The sequence below is a fragment of the Carica papaya genome, chromosome 8 (assembly GCF_054855325.1).
Source record: "Carica papaya isolate Zhongbai chromosome 8, ASM5485532v1, whole genome shotgun sequence".
Classification (NCBI taxonomy): domain Eukaryota; kingdom Viridiplantae; phylum Streptophyta; class Magnoliopsida; order Brassicales; family Caricaceae; genus Carica; species Carica papaya.
Genome location: NC_142316.1, coordinates 18,070,254 through 18,097,121, shown reverse-complemented (window position 1 = coordinate 18,097,121; position 26,868 = coordinate 18,070,254). Strand labels below are relative to the sequence as shown.

The 26,868-nt window shown below is 46.6% G+C and overlaps 14 non-coding genes and 40 pseudogenes across 14 annotated transcripts; 50 read left to right on the top strand and 4 right to left on the bottom strand.

Moving 5' to 3' along the window:
• Positions 1-116: 116 nt before the first annotated feature.
• Positions 117-233, bottom strand: LOC148246857 (5S ribosomal RNA; annotated as a pseudogene).
• A 230-nt stretch (positions 234-463) lies between these two features.
• On the bottom strand, positions 464-582 carry LOC148246856 (5S ribosomal RNA; annotated as a pseudogene).
• Positions 583-1,405: 823 nt separating this feature from the next.
• Positions 1,406-1,524, bottom strand: LOC148246855 (5S ribosomal RNA; annotated as a pseudogene).
• A 205-nt stretch (positions 1,525-1,729) lies between these two features.
• LOC148246854 (5S ribosomal RNA) lies at positions 1,730-1,848 on the bottom strand. The gene has a single exon (XR_015815894.1). It is a non-coding gene; the product is annotated as a 5S ribosomal RNA (ribosomal RNA).
• Positions 1,849-2,525: 677 nt separating this feature from the next.
• Positions 2,526-2,644, top strand: LOC148246853 (5S ribosomal RNA; annotated as a pseudogene).
• Positions 2,645-2,848: 204 nt separating this feature from the next.
• LOC148246852 (5S ribosomal RNA) lies at positions 2,849-2,967 on the top strand (annotated as a pseudogene).
• A 205-nt stretch (positions 2,968-3,172) lies between these two features.
• LOC148246851 (5S ribosomal RNA) lies at positions 3,173-3,291 on the top strand. The gene has a single exon (XR_015814929.1). It is a non-coding gene; the product is annotated as a 5S ribosomal RNA (ribosomal RNA).
• Positions 3,292-3,496: 205 nt separating this feature from the next.
• Positions 3,497-3,615, top strand: LOC148246850 (5S ribosomal RNA). Its single transcript, XR_015815019.1, has one exon. It is a non-coding gene; the product is annotated as a 5S ribosomal RNA (ribosomal RNA).
• A 206-nt stretch (positions 3,616-3,821) lies between these two features.
• On the top strand, positions 3,822-3,940 carry LOC148246849 (5S ribosomal RNA; annotated as a pseudogene).
• Positions 3,941-4,176: 236 nt separating this feature from the next.
• Positions 4,177-4,294, top strand: LOC148246848 (5S ribosomal RNA; annotated as a pseudogene).
• A 202-nt stretch (positions 4,295-4,496) lies between these two features.
• Positions 4,497-4,615, top strand: LOC148246847 (5S ribosomal RNA; annotated as a pseudogene).
• A 209-nt stretch (positions 4,616-4,824) lies between these two features.
• On the top strand, positions 4,825-4,943 carry LOC148246846 (5S ribosomal RNA; annotated as a pseudogene).
• A 563-nt stretch (positions 4,944-5,506) lies between these two features.
• LOC148246845 (5S ribosomal RNA) lies at positions 5,507-5,625 on the top strand (annotated as a pseudogene).
• A 205-nt stretch (positions 5,626-5,830) lies between these two features.
• LOC148246844 (5S ribosomal RNA) lies at positions 5,831-5,949 on the top strand. Its single transcript, XR_015815142.1, has one exon. It is a non-coding gene; the product is annotated as a 5S ribosomal RNA (ribosomal RNA).
• Positions 5,950-7,186: 1,237 nt separating this feature from the next.
• LOC148246843 (5S ribosomal RNA) lies at positions 7,187-7,305 on the top strand (annotated as a pseudogene).
• Positions 7,306-7,510: 205 nt separating this feature from the next.
• LOC148246842 (5S ribosomal RNA) lies at positions 7,511-7,629 on the top strand (annotated as a pseudogene).
• Positions 7,630-8,189: 560 nt separating this feature from the next.
• Positions 8,190-8,308, top strand: LOC148246841 (5S ribosomal RNA; annotated as a pseudogene).
• Positions 8,309-8,513: 205 nt separating this feature from the next.
• Positions 8,514-8,632, top strand: LOC148246840 (5S ribosomal RNA; annotated as a pseudogene).
• A 560-nt stretch (positions 8,633-9,192) lies between these two features.
• LOC148246839 (5S ribosomal RNA) lies at positions 9,193-9,311 on the top strand (annotated as a pseudogene).
• A 205-nt stretch (positions 9,312-9,516) lies between these two features.
• LOC148246838 (5S ribosomal RNA) lies at positions 9,517-9,635 on the top strand (annotated as a pseudogene).
• A 209-nt stretch (positions 9,636-9,844) lies between these two features.
• LOC148246837 (5S ribosomal RNA) lies at positions 9,845-9,963 on the top strand (annotated as a pseudogene).
• A 528-nt stretch (positions 9,964-10,491) lies between these two features.
• Positions 10,492-10,610, top strand: LOC148246836 (5S ribosomal RNA). The gene has a single exon (XR_015814276.1). It is a non-coding gene; the product is annotated as a 5S ribosomal RNA (ribosomal RNA).
• A 563-nt stretch (positions 10,611-11,173) lies between these two features.
• Positions 11,174-11,292, top strand: LOC148246835 (5S ribosomal RNA). Its single transcript, XR_015815074.1, has one exon. It is a non-coding gene; the product is annotated as a 5S ribosomal RNA (ribosomal RNA).
• Positions 11,293-11,851: 559 nt separating this feature from the next.
• LOC148246834 (5S ribosomal RNA) lies at positions 11,852-11,970 on the top strand (annotated as a pseudogene).
• Positions 11,971-12,175: 205 nt separating this feature from the next.
• Positions 12,176-12,294, top strand: LOC148246833 (5S ribosomal RNA). Its single transcript, XR_015815104.1, has one exon. It is a non-coding gene; the product is annotated as a 5S ribosomal RNA (ribosomal RNA).
• A 561-nt stretch (positions 12,295-12,855) lies between these two features.
• Positions 12,856-12,974, top strand: LOC148246832 (5S ribosomal RNA; annotated as a pseudogene).
• Positions 12,975-13,179: 205 nt separating this feature from the next.
• On the top strand, positions 13,180-13,298 carry LOC148246831 (5S ribosomal RNA; annotated as a pseudogene).
• A 236-nt stretch (positions 13,299-13,534) lies between these two features.
• On the top strand, positions 13,535-13,652 carry LOC148246830 (5S ribosomal RNA; annotated as a pseudogene).
• A 204-nt stretch (positions 13,653-13,856) lies between these two features.
• Positions 13,857-13,975, top strand: LOC148246829 (5S ribosomal RNA; annotated as a pseudogene).
• Positions 13,976-14,184: 209 nt separating this feature from the next.
• Positions 14,185-14,303, top strand: LOC148246828 (5S ribosomal RNA; annotated as a pseudogene).
• A 562-nt stretch (positions 14,304-14,865) lies between these two features.
• On the top strand, positions 14,866-14,984 carry LOC148246827 (5S ribosomal RNA; annotated as a pseudogene).
• A 561-nt stretch (positions 14,985-15,545) lies between these two features.
• Positions 15,546-15,664, top strand: LOC148246826 (5S ribosomal RNA). The gene has a single exon (XR_015814777.1). It is a non-coding gene; the product is annotated as a 5S ribosomal RNA (ribosomal RNA).
• A 559-nt stretch (positions 15,665-16,223) lies between these two features.
• Positions 16,224-16,342, top strand: LOC148246825 (5S ribosomal RNA; annotated as a pseudogene).
• A 209-nt stretch (positions 16,343-16,551) lies between these two features.
• Positions 16,552-16,670, top strand: LOC148246824 (5S ribosomal RNA). The gene has a single exon (XR_015815270.1). It is a non-coding gene; the product is annotated as a 5S ribosomal RNA (ribosomal RNA).
• A 561-nt stretch (positions 16,671-17,231) lies between these two features.
• On the top strand, positions 17,232-17,350 carry LOC148246823 (5S ribosomal RNA; annotated as a pseudogene).
• Positions 17,351-17,909: 559 nt separating this feature from the next.
• Positions 17,910-18,028, top strand: LOC148246822 (5S ribosomal RNA; annotated as a pseudogene).
• Positions 18,029-18,233: 205 nt separating this feature from the next.
• Positions 18,234-18,352, top strand: LOC148246821 (5S ribosomal RNA; annotated as a pseudogene).
• Positions 18,353-18,557: 205 nt separating this feature from the next.
• On the top strand, positions 18,558-18,676 carry LOC148246820 (5S ribosomal RNA; annotated as a pseudogene).
• Positions 18,677-18,882: 206 nt separating this feature from the next.
• Positions 18,883-19,001, top strand: LOC148246819 (5S ribosomal RNA). Its single transcript, XR_015814335.1, has one exon. It is a non-coding gene; the product is annotated as a 5S ribosomal RNA (ribosomal RNA).
• An 882-nt stretch (positions 19,002-19,883) lies between these two features.
• Positions 19,884-20,002, top strand: LOC148246818 (5S ribosomal RNA; annotated as a pseudogene).
• A 209-nt stretch (positions 20,003-20,211) lies between these two features.
• LOC148246817 (5S ribosomal RNA) lies at positions 20,212-20,330 on the top strand. Its single transcript, XR_015815388.1, has one exon. It is a non-coding gene; the product is annotated as a 5S ribosomal RNA (ribosomal RNA).
• Positions 20,331-20,892: 562 nt separating this feature from the next.
• On the top strand, positions 20,893-21,011 carry LOC148246816 (5S ribosomal RNA; annotated as a pseudogene).
• A 209-nt stretch (positions 21,012-21,220) lies between these two features.
• On the top strand, positions 21,221-21,339 carry LOC148246815 (5S ribosomal RNA; annotated as a pseudogene).
• Positions 21,340-21,898: 559 nt separating this feature from the next.
• On the top strand, positions 21,899-22,017 carry LOC148246814 (5S ribosomal RNA; annotated as a pseudogene).
• Positions 22,018-22,577: 560 nt separating this feature from the next.
• LOC148246813 (5S ribosomal RNA) lies at positions 22,578-22,695 on the top strand (annotated as a pseudogene).
• Positions 22,696-22,899: 204 nt separating this feature from the next.
• On the top strand, positions 22,900-23,018 carry LOC148246812 (5S ribosomal RNA; annotated as a pseudogene).
• A 561-nt stretch (positions 23,019-23,579) lies between these two features.
• LOC148246811 (5S ribosomal RNA) lies at positions 23,580-23,698 on the top strand. Its single transcript, XR_015814270.1, has one exon. It is a non-coding gene; the product is annotated as a 5S ribosomal RNA (ribosomal RNA).
• A 205-nt stretch (positions 23,699-23,903) lies between these two features.
• Positions 23,904-24,022, top strand: LOC148246810 (5S ribosomal RNA; annotated as a pseudogene).
• A 563-nt stretch (positions 24,023-24,585) lies between these two features.
• LOC148246809 (5S ribosomal RNA) lies at positions 24,586-24,704 on the top strand. Its single transcript, XR_015814327.1, has one exon. It is a non-coding gene; the product is annotated as a 5S ribosomal RNA (ribosomal RNA).
• Positions 24,705-24,906: 202 nt separating this feature from the next.
• LOC148246808 (5S ribosomal RNA) lies at positions 24,907-25,025 on the top strand (annotated as a pseudogene).
• A 205-nt stretch (positions 25,026-25,230) lies between these two features.
• On the top strand, positions 25,231-25,349 carry LOC148246807 (5S ribosomal RNA). Its single transcript, XR_015815728.1, has one exon. It is a non-coding gene; the product is annotated as a 5S ribosomal RNA (ribosomal RNA).
• Positions 25,350-25,910: 561 nt separating this feature from the next.
• On the top strand, positions 25,911-26,028 carry LOC148246806 (5S ribosomal RNA; annotated as a pseudogene).
• A 204-nt stretch (positions 26,029-26,232) lies between these two features.
• LOC148246805 (5S ribosomal RNA) lies at positions 26,233-26,351 on the top strand (annotated as a pseudogene).
• Positions 26,352-26,560: 209 nt separating this feature from the next.
• Positions 26,561-26,679, top strand: LOC148246804 (5S ribosomal RNA; annotated as a pseudogene).
• The last annotated feature ends 189 nt before the right edge of the window (positions 26,680-26,868 follow it).

Sequence of the window (26,868 nt, the reverse complement as noted above, 5' to 3'; positions counted from 1 at the left end):
TCCCCCTCCCGTCATTTGTTTCCTTGTGCGTTCACACTTCACCTCTCATTCTCGTTTTAATATCGATTATAATTCCATTCGCGCGTAATGTCGAACAACCCATCCGAAAAAAAATTGGTGCAACACGAGGGCTTCCCAAGTGGTCACCCATCCGAGTACTACCCTCGCCCAAGCACACTTAACTGCGGAGTTCTGATGGGATCCGGAGCTTTAGTGCTGGTATGATTTCGCGCTGCAAATGCATACACTCATTCTCCTTTTTAATTTCGCGCTGCAAATTCATACACTCATTCTCCTTTCTTCCACCTCCCATCATTTGTTTCCTTGTGCGTTCACACTTCACCTCTCATTCTCGTTCTAATATCGATTAAAATGCCCCTGCTTCTTGACTCACATTTGCGTATAAACCAGCGGTCCCTAGTTCCAGACGAGCGTAACGTCGAATGACACGTCTGAAAAAAAATTGGTGCGACACGAGGACTTCCCAGGAGGTCACCCATCCGAGTACTAATCTCCCCCAAGCACACTTCACTGCGGAGTTCTGATGGGATTCGGTACATTAGTGCTGGTATGATCGCACCTGTTTAATTTTGCGATGCAAATACATAAACTCATTCCCCTTTCTTCCCCCTCCCGTCATTTGTTTCCTTGTGCGTGCGCACTGCACCTCCCATTCTCGTTATAATATCAAGTAAAATGCTAAAGCGCCGTGACTCACATTTGCGAATAAACCTGAGGACCATAATTCAAGTCGCGCGTAACATCGAAAGAATCATCTGCAAAAAAATGGGTGCAACACGAGGACTTCACAAGAAAATGGGTGAAATATAAGGACTTCGCAGGAGGTAACCCATGCTAGTACTACTCTCGCCCAAGCACCCTTACCTACGGAGTTCTGATAGAATCCGTTGCATTAGTGCTGGTATGATCGCACTTGTTTCTTTTCGTGCTGAAAATACATCCACTCCTTCTCCTTCCCTCCCCCACCCATCAATTGTTTCCTTGTGCGTTCACACTGCACATCTCTTTCTCGTTCTAATATCGATTAAAATGGGAGCAACACGAGGACATCACAAGAAAATGAGTGAAATATAAGGACTTCGCAGGAGGTAACCCATGCTAGTACTACTCTCGCCCAAGAACCCTTACCTACGGAGTTCTGATAGAATCCGTTGCATTAGTGCTGGTATGACCGCGCTTGTTTCATTTCGTGCTGAAAATACATACACTCCTTCTCCTTCCCTACCCCTCCCATCAATTGTTTCCTTGTGCGTTCACACTGCACCTCTCTTTTTCGTTCTAATATCGATTAAAATGCCCCTACTTCTTGACTCACATTTGCGTATAAACCAGCGGACCCTAGTTCCAGTCCTGCGTAACGTCGAACGACCCGTCTGAAAAAAAATTTTTGCAACACAAGGACTTCCCAGGAGGTCACCCATCCGAGTACTACTCTCGCCCAAGCACACTTAACTGCGGAGTTCTGATGGGATCCGGTGCATTAATGCTGGTATGATCACACCTATTTCATCTTGTGCTGAAAATACATACACTCTTTCTCCTTCCCTCCCCCTCCCATCAATTGTTTCCTTATGCGTTCACATTGCACCTCTCATTCTCATTCTAATATCGATTAAAATGCCCCTGCTTCTTGACTCACATTTGCGTATAAACCAGCGGACCCTAGTTCTCGTCGCGCGTAACGTCGAACAACCTGTCTGAAAAAAAATTGGTGCAACACGAGAACTTCCCAGGAGGTCACCCATCCGAGTACTACTCTCGCCCAAGCACACTTAACTACGGAGTTCTGATGGGATCCGGTGCATTAATGCTGGTATGATCACACCCGTCTAATACCACGCTGCAAATACATAAACTCCTTCCCCTTTCTTCCCCCTCCCGTCATTTGTTTCCTTGTGCGTGCGCAATGCACCTACCACTTGGGAAGCCCTCGTGTTGCACCTATTTTTTTTCGGATGGGTTGTTCGACATTACGCGCGAATGGAATTATAAACCGCTGGTTCATTTGCAAAGGTGAGTCACGGTGCCGGGGCATATTACTTGATATTAGAACGAGAAAGAGAGATGCAGAGTGCACGCACAAGGAAACAAATGACGGGAGGGGGGATGAAAGGAGAAAGAGTGTATGTATTTGCAGTGCAGAATGAAACATGAGGGATCATACCAGCACTAATGCAACGGATTCTATCAGAACTCCGCAGTTAAGGGTGCTTGGGCGAGAAAAGAACTCGGATGGGTGACCTCCTGCGAAGTCCTTATATTTCACCCATTTTCTTAGGAAGTCCTCGTGTTGCAACCATTTTTTTGCAGATGATTCTTTCGACGGTACGCGCGACTTGAATTATGGTCCTCAGGTTTATTCGCAAATGTGAGTCACGGCGCCGTGGCATTTTACTTGATATTAGAACGAGATCGGGAGGTGCAGTTCGCACGCACAAGGAAACAAATGACGGGAAGGGGAAGAAAGGGGAATGAGTTTATGTATTTGCAGCACGAAATTAAACAGGTGCGATCATACCAGCACTAATACACCGGATCCTATCAGAACTCCGCGGTTATGTGTGCTTGGGCGAGATTAGTACTCTGATGGATGACCTCCTGGGAAGTCCTCGTGTCGCACCAATTTTTTTCAGACGGGTCGTTCAACGTTACGCACATCTGGAACTAGGATCCGCTGGTTTATACGCAAATCTGAGTCACGGCGCCGTGGCATTTTACTTGATATTAGAACGAGTACGGGAGGTGCAATGCGCACGCACAAGGAAACAAATGACGGGATGAGGAAGAAAAGAGAAGGAGTGTATGTAGTTGAAGTGCAAAATTAAACAAGTGGCATCATACCAGCACTAATGCACTGGATCCCATCAGAACTCCGCAGTTAAGTGTGCTTGGGCGAGAGTAGTACTCGGATTGGTCGCCACTTGTGAAGTCCTCGTGTTGCACCCATTTTTTTGCAGATGATTCTTTCGACGTTACGCGCGACTTGAATTATGGTCCTCAGGTTTATTCGGAAATGTGAGTCACGGCGCTATAGCATTTTACTTGATATTAGAACGAGAACGGGAGGTGTAGTGCGCACGCACAAGGAAACAAATGACGGGAGGGGGAAAAAAGGGGAATGAGTTTATGTATTTGCAGCACAAAATTAAAGAGGTGCGATCATACCAGCACTAATGCACCGGATCCCATCAGAACTCCGCAGTGAAGTGTGATTGGGCGAGATTAGTACTTGGATGGGTGACCTCCTGGGAAGTCCTCGTGTCGCACCAATTTTTTTTCAGACGGGTCGCTCGACGTTACCCGCGTCTGGAACTAGGGTCTGCTGGTTTATACGCAAATGTGAGTCAAGAAGCAGGGGCATTTTAATCGATATTAGAACGAGAATGAGAGGTGAAGTGTGAACGCACAAGGAAACAAATGACGGGAGGGGGAAGAAAGGAGAAGGAGTGTATGTATTTGCAGCGCGAAATTAAACAGGTGCGATCATACCAGCACTAAAGCTCCGGATCCCATCAGAACTCCGCAGTTAAGTGTGCTTGGGCGAGGGTAGTACTCGGATGGGTGACCCCTTGGGAAGCCCACGTGTTGCACCTATTTTTTTTAGGATGGGTTGTTCGACGTTACGCGTGAATGGAATTATAAACCGCTGGTTCATTTGCAAAGGTGAGTCACGGTGCCGGGTCATATTACTTGATATTAGAATGAGAAAGAGAGATGCAGAGTGCACGCACAAGGAAACAAATAACGGGAGGGGGGATGGAAGGAGAAAGAGTGTATGTATTTGCAGTGCAGAATGAAACATGTGGGATCATACCAGCACTAATGCAACGGATTCTATCAGAACTCCGCAGTTAAGGGTGCTTGGGCGAGAAAAGTACTCGGATGGGTGACCTCCTGCGAAGTCCTTATATTTCACCCATTTTCTTGGGAGGTCCTCGTGTTGCACCCGTCTTTTTGCAGATGATTCATTCGACGTTACGCGCGACTTGATTTATGGTCCGTAGGTTTATTCGCAAATGTGAGTCACGGCGCCGTGGCATTTTACTTGATATTAGAACGAGTACGGGAGGTGCAGTGCGCATGCACAAGGAAACAAATGACGGGATGAGGAAGAAAAGAGAAGGAGTGTATGTAATTGAAGCGCAAAATTAAACAAGTGGCATCATACCAGCGCTAATGCACTGGATCCCATCAGAACTCTGCAGTTAAGTGTGCTTGGGAGAGAATAGTACTCGGATGGGTGACCTCTTGGGAAGTCCTCGTATCGCAACAATTTTTTTTAGATGGGTCGTTCGACGTTACGAGCGACTGGAACTATGGTCCGCTTGTTTATACGCAAATGTGAGTCAAGAATCAGGGGCATTTTAATCGATATTAGAACGAGAAGGAGAGGTGCAGTGTGAACGTACAAGGAAACAAATGATGGGAGGGGGGAGGGAAGAAGGAGTGTATGTATTTTCAGCACGAAATTAAACAGGTGCGGTCACACCAGCACAAATGCACCGGATCCCATCAGAACTCCGCAGTTAAGTGTGCTTTGACGAAAGTAGTACAATGATGGGTTACCTCATGGGAAGTTCTCGTGTTGCACCCATTTTCTTTTTTTCAGATGTGCCGTGCGACGTTACGCGCGACTTTAATTATGGTCTGCAGATTTATTCGCAAATGTGAGTCACGACGCTGTGGCATTTTACTTGATATTTGAACGAGAACGAGAGGTGCAGTGCGCACGCACAAGGAAACAAATCACGGGAGGGGGAAGAAAGGAGAAGTAGTTTATGTATTTGCAGCGCAAAATTAAACAGGTGCGATCATACCAGCACTAATGCACCGGATCCCATCAGAACTCCGCAGTTAAGTGTGCTTGGGCGTGAGTCGTACTCGGATGGGTGACCTCCTGGGAAGTACTCGTGTCACACTAATTTTTCTTTTCAGACGGGTCATTCGACGTTACGCGCGACTGGAACTAGGGTCCACTGGTTTATACACAAATGTGAGTCAAGAAACAGGGGTATTTTAATCGATATTAGAACGAGAAGGAGAGATGCAAAGTGCACGCACAAGGAAACAAATTATGGGAGGGGGAATGGAGGGAGAAAAAGTGTATGTATTTGCAGCGCAGAATGAAACATGAGCAATCATACCAGCATCAATGCAACGGATTTTATCAGAACTCCGCAAGTTAAGGGTGCTTGGGCGAGAGTAGCACTATTATGGGTGACCTCCTGCGAAGTCCTTATATTTCACCCATTTTCTTAGGAAGTCCTCGTGTTGTACCCATTTTGTTGCAGATGATTCTTTCGACATTACGCGCGACTTGAATTATGGTCCTCAGGTTTATTCGCAAATGTGAGTCACGGTGCTGTAGCATTTTACTTGATATTAGAACGAGAACGGGAGCTACAGTGCGCACGGACAAGGAAACAAATGACGGGAGGGGGACGAAAGGGGAATGAGTTTATGTATTTGCAGCGCGAAATTAAACAGGTGCAATCATTCCAGCACTAATTCACCGGATCCCATCAGAACTCCGCAGTTAAGTGTGCTTGGGTGAGAGTAGTACTCGGATGGGTGACCTCTTTGGAAGTCCTCGTGTCGCACCAATTTTTTTTTAGACGGGTCGTTCGACGTTACGCGCGACTGGAATTAGGGTCCACTGGTTTATACGCAAATGTGAGTCAAGAAGCAGGGGCATTTTAATCGATATTAGAACGAGAATGAGAGGTGAAGTGTGAACGCACAAGGAAACAAATGACCGGAGGGGGAAGAAAGGAGAAGGAGTGTATGTATTTGCAGTGCGAAATTAAACAGGTGCGATCATACCATCACTAAAGCCCCGGATCCCATCAGAACTCCGCAGTTAAGTGTGCTTGGGCGAGAGTAGTACTCGAATGGGTGACCACTTGGGAAGCCCTCGTGTTGCACCTATTTTTTTCGGATGGGTTGTTCGACGTTACGCGCGAATGGAATTATAAACCGCTGGTTCATTTGCAAAGGTGAGTCACGGTGCCGGGGCATATTACTTGATATTAGAACGAGAAAGAGAGATGCAGAGTGCACGCACAAGGAAACAAATGACGGGAGGGGGGATGGGAGGAGAAAGAGTGTATGTATTTGTAGTGCAAAATGAAACATGAGGGATCATACCAGCACTAATGCAAAGGATTCTATCAGAACTCCGCAGTTAAGGGTGCTTGGGCGAGATAAGTACTCTGATGGGTGACCTCCTGCGAAGTCCTTATATTTCACCCATTTTCTTGGGAGGTCCTCGTGTTGCACCCATCTTTTTACAGATGATTCTTTCGACGTTACGCACGACTTGATTTATGGTGCGCAGGTTTATTCGCAAATGTGAGTCATGGCGCCGTGGCATTTTACTTGATATTAGAACGAGTACGGGAGGTGCAGTGCGCACGCACAAGGAAACAAATGACGGGATGAGGAAGAAAAGAGAAGGAGTGTATGTATTTTAAGCGCAAAATTAAACAAATGGCATCATACCAGCAGTAATGCACTGGATCCCATCAGAACTCTGCAGTTAAGTGTGCTTGGGCGAGAGTAGTACTTGGATGGGTGACCTGCTAGGAAATCCTCGTGTCGCACCAATTTTTTTTCAAACGGGTCGTTCGACGTTACGCGCGACTGGAACGAGGGTCCGCTGGTTTATACGCAAATGTGAGTCAGGAAGAAGGGTCATTTTAATCGATATTAGAACGAGAAGGAGAGGTGCAGTGTGAACGCACAAGGAAACAATTGATGGGAAGGGGAGGGAAGGAGAAGGAGTGTATGTATTTTCAGCACGAAATGAAACAGGTGCGATCATACCAGCACTAATGCAACGGATTCTATCAGAACTCCGTAGGTAAGGGTGCTTGGGCGAGAGTAGTTCTAGCATGGGTTACCTTCTGCGAAGTCCTTATATTTTACCAATTTTCTTAGGAAGTCCTCGTGTTGCACCCTTTTTTTTGCAGATGATTCGTTCGACGTTACGCGCGACTTGAATTATGGTCCTCAGGTTTATTCGCAAATGTGAGTCACGGCGCCGTGGCATTTTACTTGATAGTAAAATGAGAACGGGAGGTGCAGTGCGCACGCACAGGGAAACAAATGACGGGAGGGGGAAGAAAGGGGAATGAGTTTATGTATTTGCAGCGCGAAATTAAACAAGTGCGATCATATCGGCACTAATGCATCGGATCCCATCAGAACTCCGCAGTGAAGTGTGCTTCGGCGAGATTAGTACTCGGATGGGTGACCTCCTGGGAAGTCCTCGTGTTGCACCAATTTTTTTTCAGATGGGTCGTTCGACGTTACGCGTGTCTAGCACTAGGGTCCGCTGGTTTATACGCAAATGTGAGTCAAGAAGCAGGGGCATTTTAATCGATATTAGAATGAGAATGAGAGGTGAAGTGTGAACGCACAAGGAAACAAATGACGGGAGGGGGAAGAAAGGAGATAGAGTGTATGTATTTGCAGCGCGAAATTAAAAAAGTTCGATCATACCAGCACTAAAGCCCCGGATCCCATCAGAACTCCGCAGTTAAGTGTGCTTGGGCGAGAGTAGTACTCGGATGGGTGACAACTTGGGAAGCCCTCGTGTTGCACCTATTTTTTTTCGGATGGGTTGTTCGACGTTATGCGCGAATGGAATTATAAACCGCTGGTTCATTTGCAAAGGTGAGTCACGGTGCCGGGGCATATTACTTGATATTAGAACGAGAAAGAGAGATGCAGAGTGCACACACAAGGAAACAAATGACGGGAGGGGGGATGGGAGGAGAAAGAGTGTATGTATTTGCAGTGCAGAATGAAACATGATGGATCATACCAGCACTAATGCAACGGATTCTATCAGAACTCCGCAGTTAAGGGTGCTTAGGCGAGAAAAGTACTCGGATGGGTGACCTCTTGCGAAGTCCTTATATTTCACCCATTTTCTTGGGAGGTCCTCGTGTTGCACCCATCTTTTTGCAGATGATTCTTTCGACGTTACGCGCGACTTGATTTACGGTCCTTAGGTTTATTCGCAAATGTGAGTCACGGCATCGTGGCATTTTACTTGATATTAGAATGAGTACGGGAGGTGCAGTGCGCACGCACAAGGAAACAAATGACGGGAGGAGGAAGAAAAGAGAAGGAGTGTATGTATTTGCAGCGCCAAATTAAACATGTGCGATCATACCAGCACTAATGCACCGGATCCCATCAGAACTCTGCAGTGAAGTGTGCTTGGGGGAGATTAGTACTCGGATGGGTGACCACCTGGGAAGTTCTCGTGTCGCACCAATTTTTTTTCAGACGGGTCTTTCGACGTTACGCGCGTCTGGAACTAGGGTCCGCTGGTTTATACGCAAATGTGAGTCAAGAAGCAGGGGCATTTTAATCGATATTAGAACGAGAATGAGAGGTGAAGTGTGAACGCACAAGGAAACAAATGACAGGAGGGGGAAGAAAGGAGAAGGAGTGTATGTATTTGCAGCGCGAAATTAAACAGGTGCGATCTTACCAGCACTAAAGCTCCGGATCCCATCAGAACTCCGCAGTTAAGTGTGCTTGGGTGAGCGTAGTACTCGGATGGGTGACGACTTGGGAAGCCCTCGTGTTGCACCTATTTTTTTTGGGATGGGTTGTTCGACGTTACGCGCGAATGGAATTATAAACCGCTGGTTCATTTGCAAAGGTGAGTCACGGTGCCGGGTCATATTACTTGATATTAGAACGAGAAAGAGAGATGCAGAGTGCACGCACAAGGAAACAAATGACGGGAGGGGCGATGGGAGGAGAAAGAGTGTGTGTATTTGCAGTGCATAATGAAACATGAGGGATCATACCAGCACTAATGCAACGGATTCTTTCAGAACTTCGCAGTTAAGGGTGCTTGGGCGAAAAAAGTACTCGGATGGGTGACCTCCTGCGAAGTCCTTATATTTCACCCATTTTCTTGGGAGGTCCTCGTCTTGCACCCGTCTTTTTGCAGATGATGCTTTCGACGTTATGCGCGACTTGATTTATGGTCCGCAAGTTTATTTGCAAATGTGAGTCACGGCGCCGTGGCATTTTACTTGATATTAGAACGAGTACGGGAGGTGCAGTGCGCACGCACAAGGAAACAAATGACGGGATGAGGAAGAAACGAGAATGAGTGTATGTATTTGAAGCGCAAAATTATACAAGTGGCATCATACCAGCACTACTGCACTGGATCCCATGAGAACTCTGCAGTTAAGTGTGCTTGGGCGAGAGTAGTACTCGGATGGGTGACCTCTTGGGAAGTCCTCGTATCCCAACAATTTTTTTTTTCAGATGGGTCGTTCGACGTTAGGTGCGACTGGAACTATGGTCCGCTGGTTTATACGCAAATGTGAGTCAAGAATCAGGGGCATTTCTATCGATATTAGAACAAGAAGAAGAGGTGCAGTGTGAACGCAAAAGGAAATAAATGATGGGAGGGGGGAGGAAAGAAGGAGTGTATGTATTTTCAGCACGAAAATAAACAGGTGCGGTCACACCAGCACAAATGCACCGGATCCCATCAGAACTCCGCAGTTAAGTGTGCTTTGGCGAAAGTAGTACAATGATGGGTTACCTCCTGGGAAGTTCTCGTGTTGCACCCGTTTTCTTTTTTTCAGATGTGCCGTTCGACGTTACGCGCGACTTTAATTATGGTCCGCAGATTTATTCGCAAATGTGAGTCACAGCGCCGTTGTATTTTACTTGATATTTGAACGAGAACGAGAGGTGCAGTGCGCACGCACAAGGAAACAAATGACGGGAGGGGGAAGAAAGGAGAAGGAGTTTATGTATTTGCAGCGCGGAATTAAACGGGTGCGGTCATACCAGCACTAATGCCCCGGATCCCATCAGAACTTAGCAGTTAAGTGTGCTTGGGCGATAGCAGTACTCGGATGGGTGACCTCTTGGGAAGTCCTCGTGTCGCACCAATTTTTTTTTACACGGGTCGTTCGACGTTACGTGCGACTGGAACTATAATCTGCTGGTTTATACGCAAATGTGAGTCAAGAATCTGTGGCATTTTTATCGATATTCGAACGAGAAGGAGAGGTGCAGTGTGAATGCACAAGGAAACAAATGATAGGAGGGGGGAGGGAAGAAGGAGTGTATGTATTTTCAGCCCGAAATTAAACAGGTGCGCTAACACCAGCACAAATGCACCGGATCCCATCAGAACTTCGCAGTTAAGTGTGCTTTGACGAAAGTAGTACAATGATGGGTTACCTCCTGGGAAGTTCTCATGTTGCACCCATTTTCTTTTTTTCAGATGTGCCGTTCGACGTTACGCGCGACATTAATTATGTTCCGCAGATTTATTCGCAAATGTGAGTCACAGCGCCGTGGCATTTTACTTGATATTTGAACGAGAACGGGAGGTGCAGTGCGCACGCAAAAGGAAATAAATGACGAGAGGGGGAAGAAAGGAGGAGTTTATGTATTTGCAGCGCAACATTAAATAGGTGCGATCATACCAGCACTAATGCACCGGATCCCATCAGAACTCAGCAGTTAAGTGTGCTTGGGCGAGAGTAGTACTAAGATGGGTGACCTCCTGGGAAGTTCTCGTGTCGCACTAATTTTTTTTTTCAGACGGGTGGTTCGACGTTACGCGCGACTGGAACTAGGGTCCACTGGTTTATACGCAAATGTGAGTCAAGAAGCAGGGACATTTTAATCGATATTAGAACAAGAAGGAGAGATGCAGAGTGCACGCACAAGGAAACAAATGACGGGAGGGGGGATGGAGGGAGAAAAAGTGTATGTATTTGCAGCGCAGAATGAAACATGAGCAATCATACCAGCACCAATGCAACGGATTCTATCAGAACTCCGCAAGTTAAGGATCATTGGGCGAGAGTAGCACTAGGATGGGTGACCTCTTGCGAAGTCCTTATATTTCACCCATTTTCTTAGGAAGTCCTCGTGTTGCACCCATTTTTTTGCAGATGATTCTTTCGACGATACTCCCGACTTGAATTATGGTCCTCAGGTTTATTCGCTAATGTGAGTCACGGAACCGTAGCATTTTACTTTATATTAGAACGAGCACGGGAGGTGCAGTGCGCACGCACAAGGAGACAAATGACGGGAGGGGGAAGAAAGGAGAAGGAGTTTATGCATTTGCAGCGCAGAATTAAACGGGTGCGATCATACCAGCACAAATGCACCAGATCCCGTCAGAACTCCGCAGTTAAGTGTGCTTGGGCGAGAGTAGTACTCAGATGGGTGACCTCCTGGGAAGTCCTCGTGTCGCACAAATTTTTTTTCAGACGGGTCGTTCGAAGTTACGCACGACTAGAACTAGTGTCCGCTGGTTTATCCGCAAATGTGAGTCAAGAAGCAGGGGCATTTTAATCGATATTAGAACGAGAAGGAGAGGTGCAGTGTGAACGCACAAGGAAACAATTGATGGGAGGGGGAGGGAAAGAGAAGGAGTGTATGTATTTTCAGCACGAAATGAAACAGGTGCAATCATACCAGCACTAATGCAACGGATTCTATCAGAACTCCGTAGGTAAGGGTGCTTGGGCGAGAGTAGTACTAGCATGGGTTACCTCCTGCGAAGTCCTTATATTTCACCCATTTTCTTGTGATGTTCTCGTGTTGCACCCATTTTTTTGCAGATGATTCTTTCGATGTTACGCGCGACTTGAATTATGGTCCTCAGGTTTATTCGCAAATGTGATTCACGACGCTTTAGCATTTTACTTTATATTAGAACGAGAACGGGAGGTGCAGTGCGCACGCACAAGGAAACAAATGACGGGAGGGGGAAGAAAGGGGAATGAGTTTATGTATTTGCAGCGCGAAATTAAACTGGTGCGATCATACCAGCACTAATGCATCGGATCCCATCAGAACTTCGTAGTGAAGTGTGCTTGGGCGAGATTAGTACTCGGATGGGTGACCTCCTGGGAAGTCCTTGTGTCGCACAAATTTTTTTTCAGACGGGTCGTTCGACGTTACGCGCGACTGGAACTGGGGTCCGCTGGTTTATACGCAAATGTGAGTCAAGAAGCAGGGTCATTTTAATCGATATTAGAACGAGAATGAGAGGTGAAGTGTGAACGCACAAGGAAACAAATGACGGGAGGGGGAAGAAAGGAGATAGAGTGTATGTATTTGCAGCGCGAAATTAAACAAGTTCGATCATACCAGCACTAAAGCCCCGGATCCCATCAGAACTCCGCAGTTAAGTGTGCTTGGGCGAGGGTAGTACTTGGATGGGTGACCACCTGGGAAGCCCTCGTGTTGCACATATTTTTTTTCGGATGGGTTGTTCGACGTTACGCGCGAATGGAATTATAAACCGCTAGTTCATTTGTAAAGGTGAGTCACGGTGCCGGGGCATATTACTTGATATTAGAACGAGAAGGAGAGATGCAGAGTGTATGCACAAGGAAACAAATGAAGGGTGGGGGGATGGAGGGAGAAAAAGTGTATGTATTTGCAGCGCAGAATGAAACATGAGCAATCATACCAGCACCAATGCAACGGGTTCAATCAGAACTCCGCAAGTTAAGGGTGTTTGGGCGAGAGTAGCACTAGGATGGGTGACCTCCTGCGAAGTCCTTATATTTCACCCATTTTCTTAGGAAGTCCTCGTGTTTCACCCATTGTGTTGCAGATGATTCTTTCGACGATACGCGCGACTTGAATTATGGTCCTCAGGTTTATTCGCAAATGTGAGTCACGGCACCGTAGCATTTTACTTTATATTAGAACGAGCACGGGAGGTGCAGTGCGCACGCACAAGGAAACAAATGACGGGAGGGGGAAGAAAGGAGAAGGAATTTATGTATTTGCAGCGCGAAATTAAACGGGTTCTATCATACCAGCACAAATGCACCGGATCCCATCAGAACTCCGCAGTTAACTGTGCTTGGGCGAGAGTAGTACTCGGATGGGTGACCTCCTGGGAAGTCCTCGTATCGCAACAATTTTTTTTCAGATATGTCGTTCGACTTTACGCGCGACTGGAACTAGGGTCCGCTGGTTTATACGCAAATGTGAGTCAAGAAGCAGGGGCATTTTAATCGATATTAGAACGAGAAGAAGAGGTGCAGTGTGAACGCACAAGGAAACAATCGATGGGAGGGGGAGGGAAGGAGAGGGAGTGTATGTATTTTCAGCACGAAATAAAACAGGTGCGATCATACCAGCACTAATGCAACGGATTCTATCAGAACTCCGCAGTTAAGGGTGCTTGGGTGAGAAAAGTACTCGGATGGGTGACCTCCTGCGAAGTCCTTATATTTCACCCATTTTCTTGGGAGGTCCTCGTGTTGCACCCATCTTTTTGCAGATAATTCTTTCGACGTTACGCGCGACTTGATTTATGGTCCTCAGGTTTATTCGCAAATGTGAGTCACGATGCCGTGACATTTTACTTGATATGTGAACGAGAACGGGAGGTGCAGTGCGCAAGCACAAGGAAACAAATGACGGGAGAAGGAAGAAAAGAGAAGGAGTGTATGTATTTGAAGCGCAAAATTAAACAAATGGCATCATACCAGCACTAATGCACTAGATCCAATCAGAACTCTGCAGTTAAGTGTGCTTGGGCGAGTGTAGTACTCGGATGGGTGACCTCTTGGGAAGTCCTCGTATCGCAACAATTTTTTTTCAGATGGGTCGTTCGACATTACGCGCGACTGGACCTTTGGTCCGCTGGTTTATACGTAAATGTGAGTCAAGAATGAGGGGAATTTTAATCGATATTAGAACGAGAAGGAGATATGCAGTGTGAACGCACAAGGAAACAAATGATGGGAGGGAGGGAGGGAAGAAGGAGTGTATGTATTTTTAGCACGAAATTAAACAGGCGCGGTCACACCAGCACAAATGCACCGGATCCCATCAGAACTCCGCAGTTAAGTGTGCTTTGGTGAAAGTAGTACAATGATGGGTTACCTCCTGGAAAGTTCTCGTGTTGCACCAATTTTTTTTTTTTCAGATGTGCCGTTTGACCTTTCGCGCGACTTTAATTATGGTCCGCAGATTTATTCGCAAATGTGAGTCACGGCGCCGTGGGATTTTACTTGATATTTGAGCGAGAACGAGAGGTGCAGTGCGCACGCACAAGGAAACAAATGACGGGAGGGGGAATAAAGGAGAAGGAGTTTATGTATTTGCAGCGCGAAATTAAACAGGTTCGATCATACCAGCACTAATGCACCGGATTCCATCAGAACTCCGCAGTTAAGTGTGCTTGGGCAAGAGTAGTACTCAAATGGGTTACCTCTTGGGAAGTCCTCGTGCCGCACTAATTTTTTTTTCCGACGGGTCGTTCGACGTTACGCGCGACTGGAACAAGGGTCCACTGGTTTATACGCAAATGTGAGTCAAGAAGCAGGGGCATTTTAATCGATATTAGAACGAGAAAGAGAGATGCAGAGTGCACGCACAAGGAAACAAATGACGGGAGGGGGGATGGAGGTAGAAAAAGTATATGTATTCGCATCGCAGAATGAAACATGAGCAATCATACCAGCACCAATGCAACGGATTCTATCAGAACTCCGCAAGTTAAAGGTGCTTGGGCGAGAGTAGCACTAGGATGGGTGACTTCCTGCGAAGTCCTTATATTTCACCCATTTTCTTAGGAAGTCCTCGTGTTGCACCCATTTTTTTGCAGATGATTCTTTCGACGATACGCGCAAGTTGAATTATTGTCCTCAGGTTTATTCGCAAATGTGAGTCATGGCACCGTAGCATTTTACTTGATATTAGAACGAGCAGGGGAGGTGCAGTGCGCACGCACAAGGAAACAAATGACGGGAGGGGGAAGAAAGGAGAAGGAGTTTATGTATTTGCAGTGTGGAATTAAACGGGTGCGATCATACCAGAACTAATGCACCGGATCCCGTCAGAACTCCGCAGTTAAGTGTGCTTGGGCGAGATTAGTACTCGCATGGTTGACCTCTTGGGAAGTCCTCGTGTCGCACTAATTTTTTTTTCAGACGGGTCGTTCGACGTTACGCGCGACTGGAACTAGGGTCCACTGGTTTATACGCAAATGTGAGTCAAGAAGCAGGGGCATTTTAATCGATATTAGAACGAGAAGGAGAGATGCAGAGTGCACGCACAAGGAAACAATTGACGGGAGGGGGGATGAGGGAGAAAAAGTGTATGTATTTGCAGCGCAGAATGAAACATAAGCAATCATACCAGCACCAATGCAACGGATTCTATCAGAACTCCGCAAGTTAAGGGTGCTTGGGCGAGAGTAGCACTAGAATGGGTTACCTCATGCGAAGTCCTTATATTTCACCCATTTTCTTAGGAAGTCCTCGTGTTGCACCCATTTTTTTGCAGATGATTCTTTCGACTATACGCGCAACTTGAATTATGGTCCTCAGGTTTATTCACAAATGTGAGTCACGGCACCGTAGCATTTTACTTTATATTAGAAGGAGCACGGGAGGTGCAGTGCGCACGCATAAGGAAACAAATGACAGGAGGAGGAAGAAAGGAGAAGGAGTTTATGTATTTGCAGCGCGGAATTAAACGGGTGCGATCATACCAGCACAAATGCACCGGATCCCGTCAGAACTCCGCAGTTAAGTGTGCTTGGGCGAGAGTAGTACTCAGATGGGTGACCTCCTGGCAAGTCCTCGTGTCGCACCAATTTTTTTTCAGACGGGTCGTTCGACGTTACGCGCGACTGGAACTAGGGTCCGCTGGTTTATACGCAAATGTGAGTCAAGAAGCAGGGGCATTTTAATCGATATTAGAACGAGAAGAAGAGGTGCAGTATGAACGCACAAGGAAACAATCGATGGGAGGGGGAGGGAAGGAGAGGGAGTGTATGTATTTTCAGCACGAAATGAAACAGGTGCGATCATACCAGCACTAATGCAACGGATTCTATCAGAACTCCGTAGGTAAGGGTGCTTGGGCGAGAGTAGTACTAGCATGGGTTACCTCCTGCGAAGTCCTTATATTTCACCCATTTTCTTGTGAAGTCCTCGTGTTGCACCCATTTTTTTGCAGATGATTCTTTCGACGTTACGCGCGATTTGAATTATGGTCCTCAGGTTTATTCGCAAATGTGAGTCACGGCGCCGTGGCATTTTACTTGATATTAGAACGAGAGCGGGAGGTGCAGTGCGCACGTAAAAGGAAACAAATGACGGGAGGGGGAAGAAAGGGGAATGAGTGTATGTATTTGCAGTGCGAAATTAAACAGGTGCGATCATACCAGCACAAATGCACCGGATCCCATCAGAACTCCGCTGTCAAGTGTGCTTTGGCGAAAGTAGTACAATTATGGGTTACATCGTGGGAAGTTCTCGTGTTGCATCCATTTTCTTTTTTTCAGATGTGCCATTCGACGTTACGCGCGACTTTAATTATGGTCCGCAGATTTATTAGCAAATGTGAGTCACGGTGTCGTGGCATTTTATTTGATATTTGAACGAGAACGAGAGGTGCAGTGTGCACGCACAAGGAAACAAATGACGGGAGGGAGAAGAAATGAGAAGGAGTTTATGTATTTGCAGCGCAAAATTAAACATGTGCGATCATACCAGCACTAATGCACCGGATCCCATCAGAACTCCGCAGTTAAGTCTGCTTGGGCGAGAGTAGTACTCGGATGGGTGACCTCTTGGGAAGTCCTCGTGTCGCACTAATTTTTTTTTCAGACGGGTCGTTCGACGTTACGCGCGACTGGAACTAGGGTCCACTGGTTTATACGCAAATGTGAGTCAAGAAGCAGGGGCATTTTAATCGATATTAGAACGAGAAGGAGAGATGCAGAGTGCACGCACAAGGAAACAATTGACGGGAGGGGGGATGAGGGAGAAAAAGTGTATGTATTTGCAGCGCAGAATGAAACATAAGCGATCATACCAGCACCAATGCAACGGATTCTATCAGAACTCCGCAAGTTAAGGGTGCTTGGGCGAGAGTAGCACTAGGATGGGTGACCTCATGCGAAGTCCTTATATTTCACCAATTTTCTTAGGAAGTCCTCGTGTTCCACCCATTTTTTTGCAGATGATTCTTTCGACGATACGCGCGACTTGAATTATGGTCCTCAGGTTTATTCGCAAATGTGAGTCACGGCACCGTAGCATTTTACTTTATATTAGAAGGAGCACGGGAGGGGCAGTGCGCACGCACAAGGAAACAAATGACGGGAGGGGGAAGAAAGGAGAAGGAGTTTATGTATTTGCAGCGCGGAATTTAACGTGTGCGATCATACCAGCACTAATGCACTGGATTCCGTCAGAACTCCGCAGTTAAGTGTGCTTTGACGAGAGTAGTACTCGGATTGGTGACCTCCTGGGAAGTCCTCGTGTCGCACCAATTTTTTTTCAGACGGGTCGTTCGACGTTACGCGCGACTGGAACTAGGGTCCGCTGGTTTATACGCAAATGTGAGTCAAGAAGCAGGGGCATTTTAATCCATATTAGAACGAGAAGGAGAGGTGCAGTGTGAACGCACAAGGAAACAATTGATGGGAGGGGGAAGGAAGGAGAAGGAGTGTATGTATTTTCAGCAAGAAATGAAACAGGTGCGATCATACCAGCACTAATGCAACGAATTCTATCAGAACTCCGTAGGTAAGGGTGCTTGGGCGAGAGTAGTACTAGCATGGGTTACCTCCTGCGAAGTTCTTATATCTCACCCATTTTCTTGTGAAGTCCTCGTGTTGCACCCATTTTTTTGCAGATGATTCTTTCGACGTTACGCGCGACTTGAATTATGGTCCTCAGGTTTATTAGCAAATGTGAGTCACGGCGCCGTGGCATTTTACTTGAAATTAGAACGAGAACGGGAGGTGCAGTGCGCACGCACAAGGAAACAAATGACGGGTGGGGGAAGAAAGGGGAATGAGTTTATGTAATAGAAGCGCAAAATTAAACGGGTGCGATCATACCAGCACTATTGCACCGGATCCCATCAGAACTCTGCAGTTAAGTGTGCTTGGGCGAGATTAGTACTCGGATGCGTGACCTCCTGGGAAGTCCTCGTGTCGCACCAATTTTTTTTCAGACGGGTCGTTCGACGTTATGCGCGTCTGGAACTAGGGTCCGCTGGTTTATACGCAAATGTGAGTCAATAAGCAGGGGCATTTTAATCGATATTAGAACGAGAATGAGAGGTGAAGTGTTAACGCACAAGGATACAAATGACGGGAGGGGGAAGAAAGGAGAAGGAGTTTTTGTATTTGCAGCGCGAAATTAATCAGGTGTGATCATACCAGCACTAATACAACAGATCCCATCATAACTCCGCAGTTAAGTGTGCTTGGGCGAGAGTAGTACTCGGATGGGTGACCACTTGGGAAGTCCTCGTGTTGCACCCATTTTTTTGCAGATGATTCTTTCGACGTTACGCGCGACTTGAATTATGGTCCTCAGGTTTATTCACAAATGTGAGTCACGACGCTGTAGCATTTTACTTGATATTAGAACGAGAACGGGAAGTGCAGTGCGAACGCACAAGGAAACAAATGACGGGAGGGGGAATAAAGTAGAAGGAGTTTATATAGTTGCAGCGCAAAATTGAACAAGTGCGATCATACCAGCACTAATGCACCGAATCCCATCAGAACTCCGCAGTGAAGTGTGCTTGGGCGAGATTAGTACTCGTATGTGTGACCTCCTGGGAAGTCCTCGTGTCACACAAATTTTTTTTTTCAGACGGAAAATTCGACGTTACGCATGACTGGAACTAGGGTTCACTGGTTTATACGCAAATGTGAGTCAAGGAGCAGGGGCATTTTAATTGATATTAGAACGAGAATTAGAGGTGAAGTGTGAACGCACAAGGAAACAAATGACGGAAAGGGAAGATAGGAGAAGGAGTGTATGTATTTGCAGCGCGAAATTAAACTGGTGCGATCATACCAGCACTAAAGCTCCGGATCCCATCAGAACTCCGCAGTTAAGTGTGCTTGGGCGAGGGTAGTACTCGGATGGGTGACCACTTGGGAAGCACTCGTGTTGCACCTATTTTTTTTCGGATGGGTTGTTCGACGTTACGCGCGAATGGAATTATAAACCACTGGTTCATTTGCAAAGGTGAGTCACGGTGCCGGGGCATATTACTTTATATTAGAACGAGAAAGAGAGATGCAGAGTGCACCCACAAGGAAACAAATGACGGGAGGGGGGATGGGCGGAGAAAGAGTGTATGTATTTGCAGTGTAGAATGAAACATGAGGGATCATACCAGCACTAATGCAACGGATTCTATCAGAACTCCGTAGTTAAGGGTGCTTGGGCGAGAAAAGTACTCGGATGGGTGACCTCCTGCGAAGTCCTTATATTTCGCCCATTTTCTTGGGAGGTCCTCGTGTTGCACCCATCTTTTTGTAGATGATTCTTTCGACGTTACGCGCGACTTGATTTATGGTCTGCAGGTTTATTCGCAAATGTGAGTCACGGCGCCATGGCATTTTACTTGATATTAGAACGAGTATGGGAGGTGCAGTGCGCACGCACAAGGAAATAAATGACGGGAGGAGGAAGAAAAGAGAATGAGTGTATGTATTTGAAGCGCAAAATTAAACAAGTGGTATCATACCAGCACTAATGCACTGGATCCCATCAGAACTCTGCAGTTAAGTGTTTTGGGCTAGTGTAGTACTCGGATGGGTGACCTCTTGGGAAGTCCTCGTATCGTAATAATTTTTTTTTAGATGGGTCGTTCGACGTTACGCGCGACTGGAACTATGGTCCGCTGGTTTATACGCAAATGTGAGTCAAGAATCAGGGGCATTTTAATCAATATTCGAACGAGAAGGAGAGGTGCAGTGTGAACGCACAAGAAAACAAAAGATGGGAGGGGGGGAGGGAAGAAGGAGCGTATGTATTTTCAGCACGAAATTAAACAGGTGCGGTCACACCAGCACAAATGCACCGGATCCCATCAGAACTCCGCAGTTAAGTGTGCTTTGGCGAAAGTAGTACAATGATGGGTTACCTCCTGGGATGTTCTCGTGTTGCACCCATTTTCTTTTCTTCAGATGTGCCGTTCGACGTTACGTGCGACTTTAATTATGGTCCGCAGATTTATTCGCAAATGTGAGTCACGGTGCCGGACATATTCCTTGATATTAGAACAAGAAAGAGAGACGCAGAGTGCACGCACAAGGAAACAAATGACGGGAGGGGGGATGGAAGGAGAAAGAGTTTATGTATTTGCAGCGCAAAATTAAACGCGTGCGATCATACCAGCACTATTGCACCGGATCCCATCAGAACTCCGCAGTTAAGTGTGCTTGGGCGAGTGTAGTACTCGGATGGGTGACCTCTTGGGAAGTCCCCGTGTCGCACTAATTTTTTTTTCAGACGGGTCATTCGACGTTACGAGCGACTGGAACTAGGGTCCACTGGTTTATACGCAAATGTGAGTCAAGAAGCAGGGGCATTTTAATCGATATTAGAACGAGAAGGAGAGATGCAGAGTGCACGCACAAGGAAACAAATGACGGGAGGGGGGATGGAGGGAGAAAAAGTGTATGTATTTGCAGCACAGAATGAAACATGAGCAATCATACCAGCACCAATGCAACGAATTCTATCAGAACTCCGCAAGTTAAGGGTGCTTGGGCGAGAGTAGCTCTAGGATGGGTGACCTCCTGCGAAGTCCTTATATTTCACCCATTTTCTTAGGAAGTCCTCGTGTTGCACCCATTTTTTTGCAGATGATTCTTTCGACGATACGCGCGACTTGAATTATGGTCCTCAGGTTTATTGGCAAATCTGAGTCACGGCACCGTAGCATTTTACTTGATATTAGAACGAGAAGGAGAGGTGCAGTGCGCACGCACAAGGAAACAAATGACGGGAGGGGGAAGAAAAGAGAAGGAGTTTATGTATTTGCAGCGCGGAATTAAAGGGGTGCGATCATACCAGCACAAATGCAACGGATCCCATCAGAACTCCGCAGTTAAGTGTGCTTTGGCGAAAGTAGTACAATGATGGGTTACCTCCTGGGAAGTTCTCGTGTTGCACCCTTTTTCTTTTTTTCAGATGTGCCGTTCGACGTTACTCGCGACTTTAATTATGGTCCGCAGATTTATTCGCAAATGTGAGTCACGGCGCCGTGGCATTTTACTTGATATTTGAACGAGAATAAGAGGTGCAGTGCGCACGCACAAGGAAACAAATGACGGGAGGGGGAGGAAATGAGAAGGAGTTTATGTATTTGCAGCGCGGAATTAAACGGGTGCGATCATACCAGCACTAATGCACTAGATCCCATCAGAACTCCGCAGTTAAGTGCGCTTGGGCGAGAGTAGTACTCGGATGGGTGACCTCCTGGTAAATCCTCGTGTCGCACCAATTTTTTTTCAGACGGGTCGTTCGACGCTACGCACGACTGGAACTATGGTCCGTTGGTTTATACGCAAATGTGAGTCAAGAAGCAGGGGCATTTTAATCGATATTAGAACGAGAAGGAGAGGTGCAGTGTGAACGCACAAGGAAACAATTGATGGGAGGGGGAGGGAAAGAGAAGGAGTGTATGTATTTTAAGCACGAAATGAAACAGGTGCGATCATACCAGCACTAATGCAACGGATTCTATCAGAACTCCTTAGGTAAGGGTGCTTGGGCGAAAGTAGTACTAGCATGGGTTACCTCCTACGAAGTCCTTATATTTCACAAATTTTCTTGTGATGTCCTCGTGTTGCACCCATTTTTTTGCAGATGATTCTTTCGACGTTACGCGCGACTTGTATTATGGTCCTCAGGTTTATTCGCAAATGTGAGTCACGGCGCTGTGGTATTTTACTTGATATTAGAACGAGTATGGGAGGTGCAGTGCGCACGCACAAGGAAATAAATGACGGGAGGAGGAAGAAAAGAGAAGGAGTGTATGTATTTGAAGCGCAAAATTAAACAAGTGGCATCATACCAGCACTAATGCACCGGATCCCATCAGAACTCTGCAGTTAAGCGGGCTTGGGCGAGAGTAGTACTCGGATGGGTGACCACTTGGGAAGCCCTCGTGTTGCACCATTTTTTTCTCGGATGGGTTGTTCGATGTTACGCGCGAATGGAATTATAAACCACTATTTCATTTGCAAAGGTGAGTCACGGTGCCGGGGCATATTACTTGATATTAGAACGAGAAAGAGAGGTGCAGAGTGCACGCACAAGGAAACAAATGACGGGTGGGGGGATGGGAGGAGAAAGAGTGTATGTATTTGCAGTGCAGAATCAAGCATGAGGGATCATACCAGCACTAATGCAACAGATTCTATCAGAACTCCGCAGTTAAGGGTGCTTGGGCGAGAAAAGTACTCGGATGGTTGACCTCCTGCGAAGTCCTTATATTTCACCCATTTTCTTGGGAGGTCCTCGTGTTGCACCCATCTTTTTGTAGATGATTCTTTCGACGTTACGCGCGACTTGCTTTATGGTCCGCATGATTATTCGCAAATGTGAGTCACGGCGCCGTGGCATTTTACTTGATATTAGAACGAGTATGGGAGGTGCAGTGCGCACGCACAAGGAAATAAATACGGGAGGAGGAAGAAAAGAGAAGGAGTGTATGTATTTGAAGCGCAAAATTAAACAAGTGGCATCATACCAGCACAAATTCACTGGATCCCATCAGAACTCTGCAGTTAAGCGGGCTTGGGCGAGAGTAGTACTCGGATGGGTGACCTCTTGGGAAGTCCTCGTATCGTAATAATTTTTTTTCAGATGGGTCGTTCGACATTACGCGTGACTGGAACTATGGTCCGCTGGTTTATACGCAAATGTGAGTCAAGAATCAGGGGCATTTTAATCAATATTTGAACGAGAAGGAGAGGTGCAGTGTGAACGCACAAGGAAACAAATGATGGGAGGGGGGGAGGGAAGAATGAGTGTATGTATTTTCAGCACGAAATTAAACAGGTGCGGTCACACCAACACTAATGCACCGGATCCCATCAGAACTCCGCAGTTAAGTGTGCTTTGGCGAAAGTAGTACAATGATGGGTTACCTCCTGGGAAGTTCTCGTGTTGCACCTATTTTTTTTTTCAGATGTGCCGTTCGATGTTACGCGCGACTTTAATTATGGTCCGCAGATTTATTTGCAAATGTGAGTCACGGGGCCGTGGCATTTTACTTTATATTTGAACGAGAACGAGAGGTGCAGTGCGCACGCACAAGGAAACAAATGACGGGAGGGGGAAGAAAGGAGATGGAGTTTTTGTATTTGCAGCGCGAAATTAAACTGGTGCGATCATACCAGCACTAATGCAACGGATTCTATCAGAACTATGTATGTAAGGGTGCTTGGGCGAGAGTAGTACTAGCATGGGTTACCTCCTGCGAAGTCCTTATATTTCACCCATTTTCTTGTGAAGTCCTCGTGTTGCACCCATTTTTTTGTAGATGATTCTTTCGACGTTACGCGCGACTTGAATTATGGTCCTCAGGTTTATTCGCAAATGTGAGTCACGGCGCTGTAGCTATTTACTTGATATTAGAACGAGAACGGGAGGTGCAGTGCGCACGCACAAGGAAACAAATGACGGGAGGGGGAAGAAAGGGGAATGAATTTATGTATTTGCAGCGCAAAATTAAACAGGTGCGATCATACCAGCACTAATGCACCGGATCCCATCAGAACTCCGCAGTGAAGTGTGCTTGGGCGAGATTAGTACTCGGATGGGTGACCTCCTGGGAAGTCCTCGTGTCGCACTAATTTTTTTTCAGACAGGTCGTTCGACGTTACGCGCGTCTGGAACTAGGGTCCGCTGGTTTATACGCAAATGTGAGTCAAGAAGCAGGGACATTTTAATCGATATTAGAAAGAGAATGAGAGGTCAAGTGTGAACGCACAAGGAAACAAATGACGGGAGGGAGAAGAAAGGAGAAGGAGTGTATGTATTTGCAGCACGAAATTAAACAGGTGCGATCATACCAGCACTAAAGCTCTGGATCCCATCAGAACTCTGCAGTTTTGTGTGCTTGGGCGAGAGTAGTACTCGGATGGGTCACCACCTGGGAAGCCCTCGTGTTGTACCTGTTTTTTTTTTCGGATGGGTTGTTCGACGTTACACGCGAATGGAATTATAAATCACTGGTTCATTTGCAAAGGTGAGTCACGGTGCCGGGGCATATTACTTGATATTAGAACGAGAAAGAGAGATGCAGAGTGCACGCAGAAGGAAACAAATGACGGGAGGGGGGTTGGAAGGAGAAAGAGTGTATGTATTTGCAGTGCAGAATAAAACATGAGGGTTCATACTAGCACTAATGCAACCGATTCTATCAGAACTCCGCAGTTAAGGGTGCTTGGGCGAGAAAAAGTACTCGGATGGGTGACCTCCTGCGAAGTCCTTATATTTCACCCATTTTCTTGGGTGGTCCTCGTGTTGCACCCATCGTTTTGCAGATGATTCTTTCGACGTTACGCGCGACTTGAATTATGCTTCTCAGGTTTATTCGCAAATGTGAGCCACGACACCGTAGTATTTTACTTGATATTAGAACGAGCACGGGAGGTGCAGTGCGCACGCACAAGGAAAGAAATGACGGGAGGGGGAAGAAAGGAGAAGGAGTTTATGTATTTGCAGCGCGAAATTAAACCGGTGTGATCATACCAGCACTAATGCGCCGGATCCCATCAGAACTCCGCAGTTAAGTGTGCTTGGGCGAGAGTAGTACTCGGATGGGTGACCTCCTGGGAAGTCCTCGTGTCGCACCAATTTTTTTTCATACGGGTCGTTCGAAGTTACGCGCAACTGGAATTAGGGTCCGCTGGTTTATACGCAAATGTGAGTCAAGAAGCAGGGGAATTTTAATCGATATTAGAACGAGAATGAGAGGTGAAGTGTGAACGCACAAGGAAACAAATGACGGGAGGGGGAAGAAAGGAGGAGTGTATGTATTTGCAGTGCGAAACTAAACAGGAGCGATCATACCAGCACTAAAGCCCCGGATCCCATCAGAACTCTGCAGTTAAGTGTGTTTGGGCGAGATTAGTACTCGGATGGATGACCTCTTGGGAAGTCCTCGTGTCGCACGAATTTTTTTTCAGACGGGTCGTTCGACGTTACGCGCGTCTGGAACTAGGGTCCGCTGGTTTATACGCAAATGTGAGTCAAGAATCAGGGGCATTTTAATCGATATTAGAACGAGAATGAGAGGTGAAGTGTGAAGGCACAACGAAACAAATGACGGGAGGGGGAAGAAAGGAGAAGGAGTGTATGTGTTTGCAGCGCGAAATTAAACAGGTGCGATCATACCAGCACTAAAGCTCCGGATCCCATCAGAACTCCGCAGTTAAGTGTGCTTGGGCGAGGGTAGTACTCGGATGGGTGACCACTTGGGAAGCACTCGTGTTGCACCTATTTTTTTTCGGATTGGTTGTTTGACGTTACGCGCGAATGGAATTATAAACTGCTGGTTCATTTGCAAAGGTGTGTCACGGTGCCGGGGAATATTACTTGATATTAGAACAAGAAAGAGAGATGCAGAGTGCACGCACAAGGAAACAAATGACGGGAGGGGGGATGGGAGGAGAAAGAGTGTATGTATTTGCAGTGCAGAATGAAACATGAGGGATCATACCAGCACTAATGCAACGGATTCTTTCAGAACTCTGCAGTTAAGGGTGCTTGGGCAAGAAAAGTACTCGGATGGGTGACCTCCTGCGAAGTCCTTATATTTTACCCATTTTCTTGGGAGGTCCTCGTGTTGCACCCATCTTTTTGTAGATGATTCTTTCGACGTTACATGCGACTTGATTTATTGTCCGCAGGTTTATTCGCAAATGTGAGTCACGGCGCCGTGGCATTTTATTTGATATTAAAACGAGTACGGGAGGTGCAGTGCGCACGCACAAGGAAACAAATGACGGGAGGATGAAGAAAAGGGAAGGAGTGTATGTATTTCAAGCGCAAAATTAAACAAGTGGCATCATACCAGCACTAATGCACTGGATCCCATCAGAACTCTCCATTTAAGCGTGCTTGGGCGAGAGTAGTACTCGGATGGGTGACCTCTTGGGAAGTCCTCGTATCGCAACAATTTTTTTTAAGATGGGTCGTTCGACGTTACGCGCGACTGGAAATATGGTCCGCTGGTTTATACGCAAATGTGAGTCAAGAATCAGGGGCATTTTAATCGATATTAGAACGAGAATGAGAGGTGCAGTGTGAACGCATAAGGAAACAAATGATGGGAGGGGGGGAGGGAAGAAGGAGTGTATGTATTTTCTGCACGAAATTAAACAGGTGCGGTCACACCAGCACAAATGCACCGGATCCCATCAGAACTCCGCAGTTAAGTGTGCTTTGGCGAAAGTGGTACAATGATGGGTTACCTCCTGGGAAGTTCTCGTGTTGCACCCATTTTCTTTTTTTCAGATGTGCGGTTCGACGTTACGCGCGACTTTAATTATGGTCCGCAGATTTATTCGCAAATGTGAGTCACGACGCCGTGGCATTTTACTTGATGTTTGAACGAGAACGAGAGGTGCAGTGCGCACGCACAAGGAAACAAATGACGGGAGAGGGAAGAAAGGAGAAGGACTTTATGTATTTGAAGTGCAAAATTAAACAGGTGCGATCATACCATCACTAATGCATCGGATCCCATCAGAACTCCGCAGCTAAGTGTGCTTGGGCGAGAGTAGTACTCGGATGGGTGACCTCCTGGGAAGTCCTTGTGTCGCACTAATTTTATTTTCTGACGCGTCGTTCGACGTTACGCGCGACTAGAACTAGGGTCCACTGGTTTATACGCAAATGTGAGTCAAGAAGCAGGGGCATTTTAATCGATATTAGAACGAGAATGAGAGGTGAAGTGTGAACGCACAAGGAAACAAATGACGGGAGGGGGAAGAAAGGAGAAGGAGTGTATGTATTT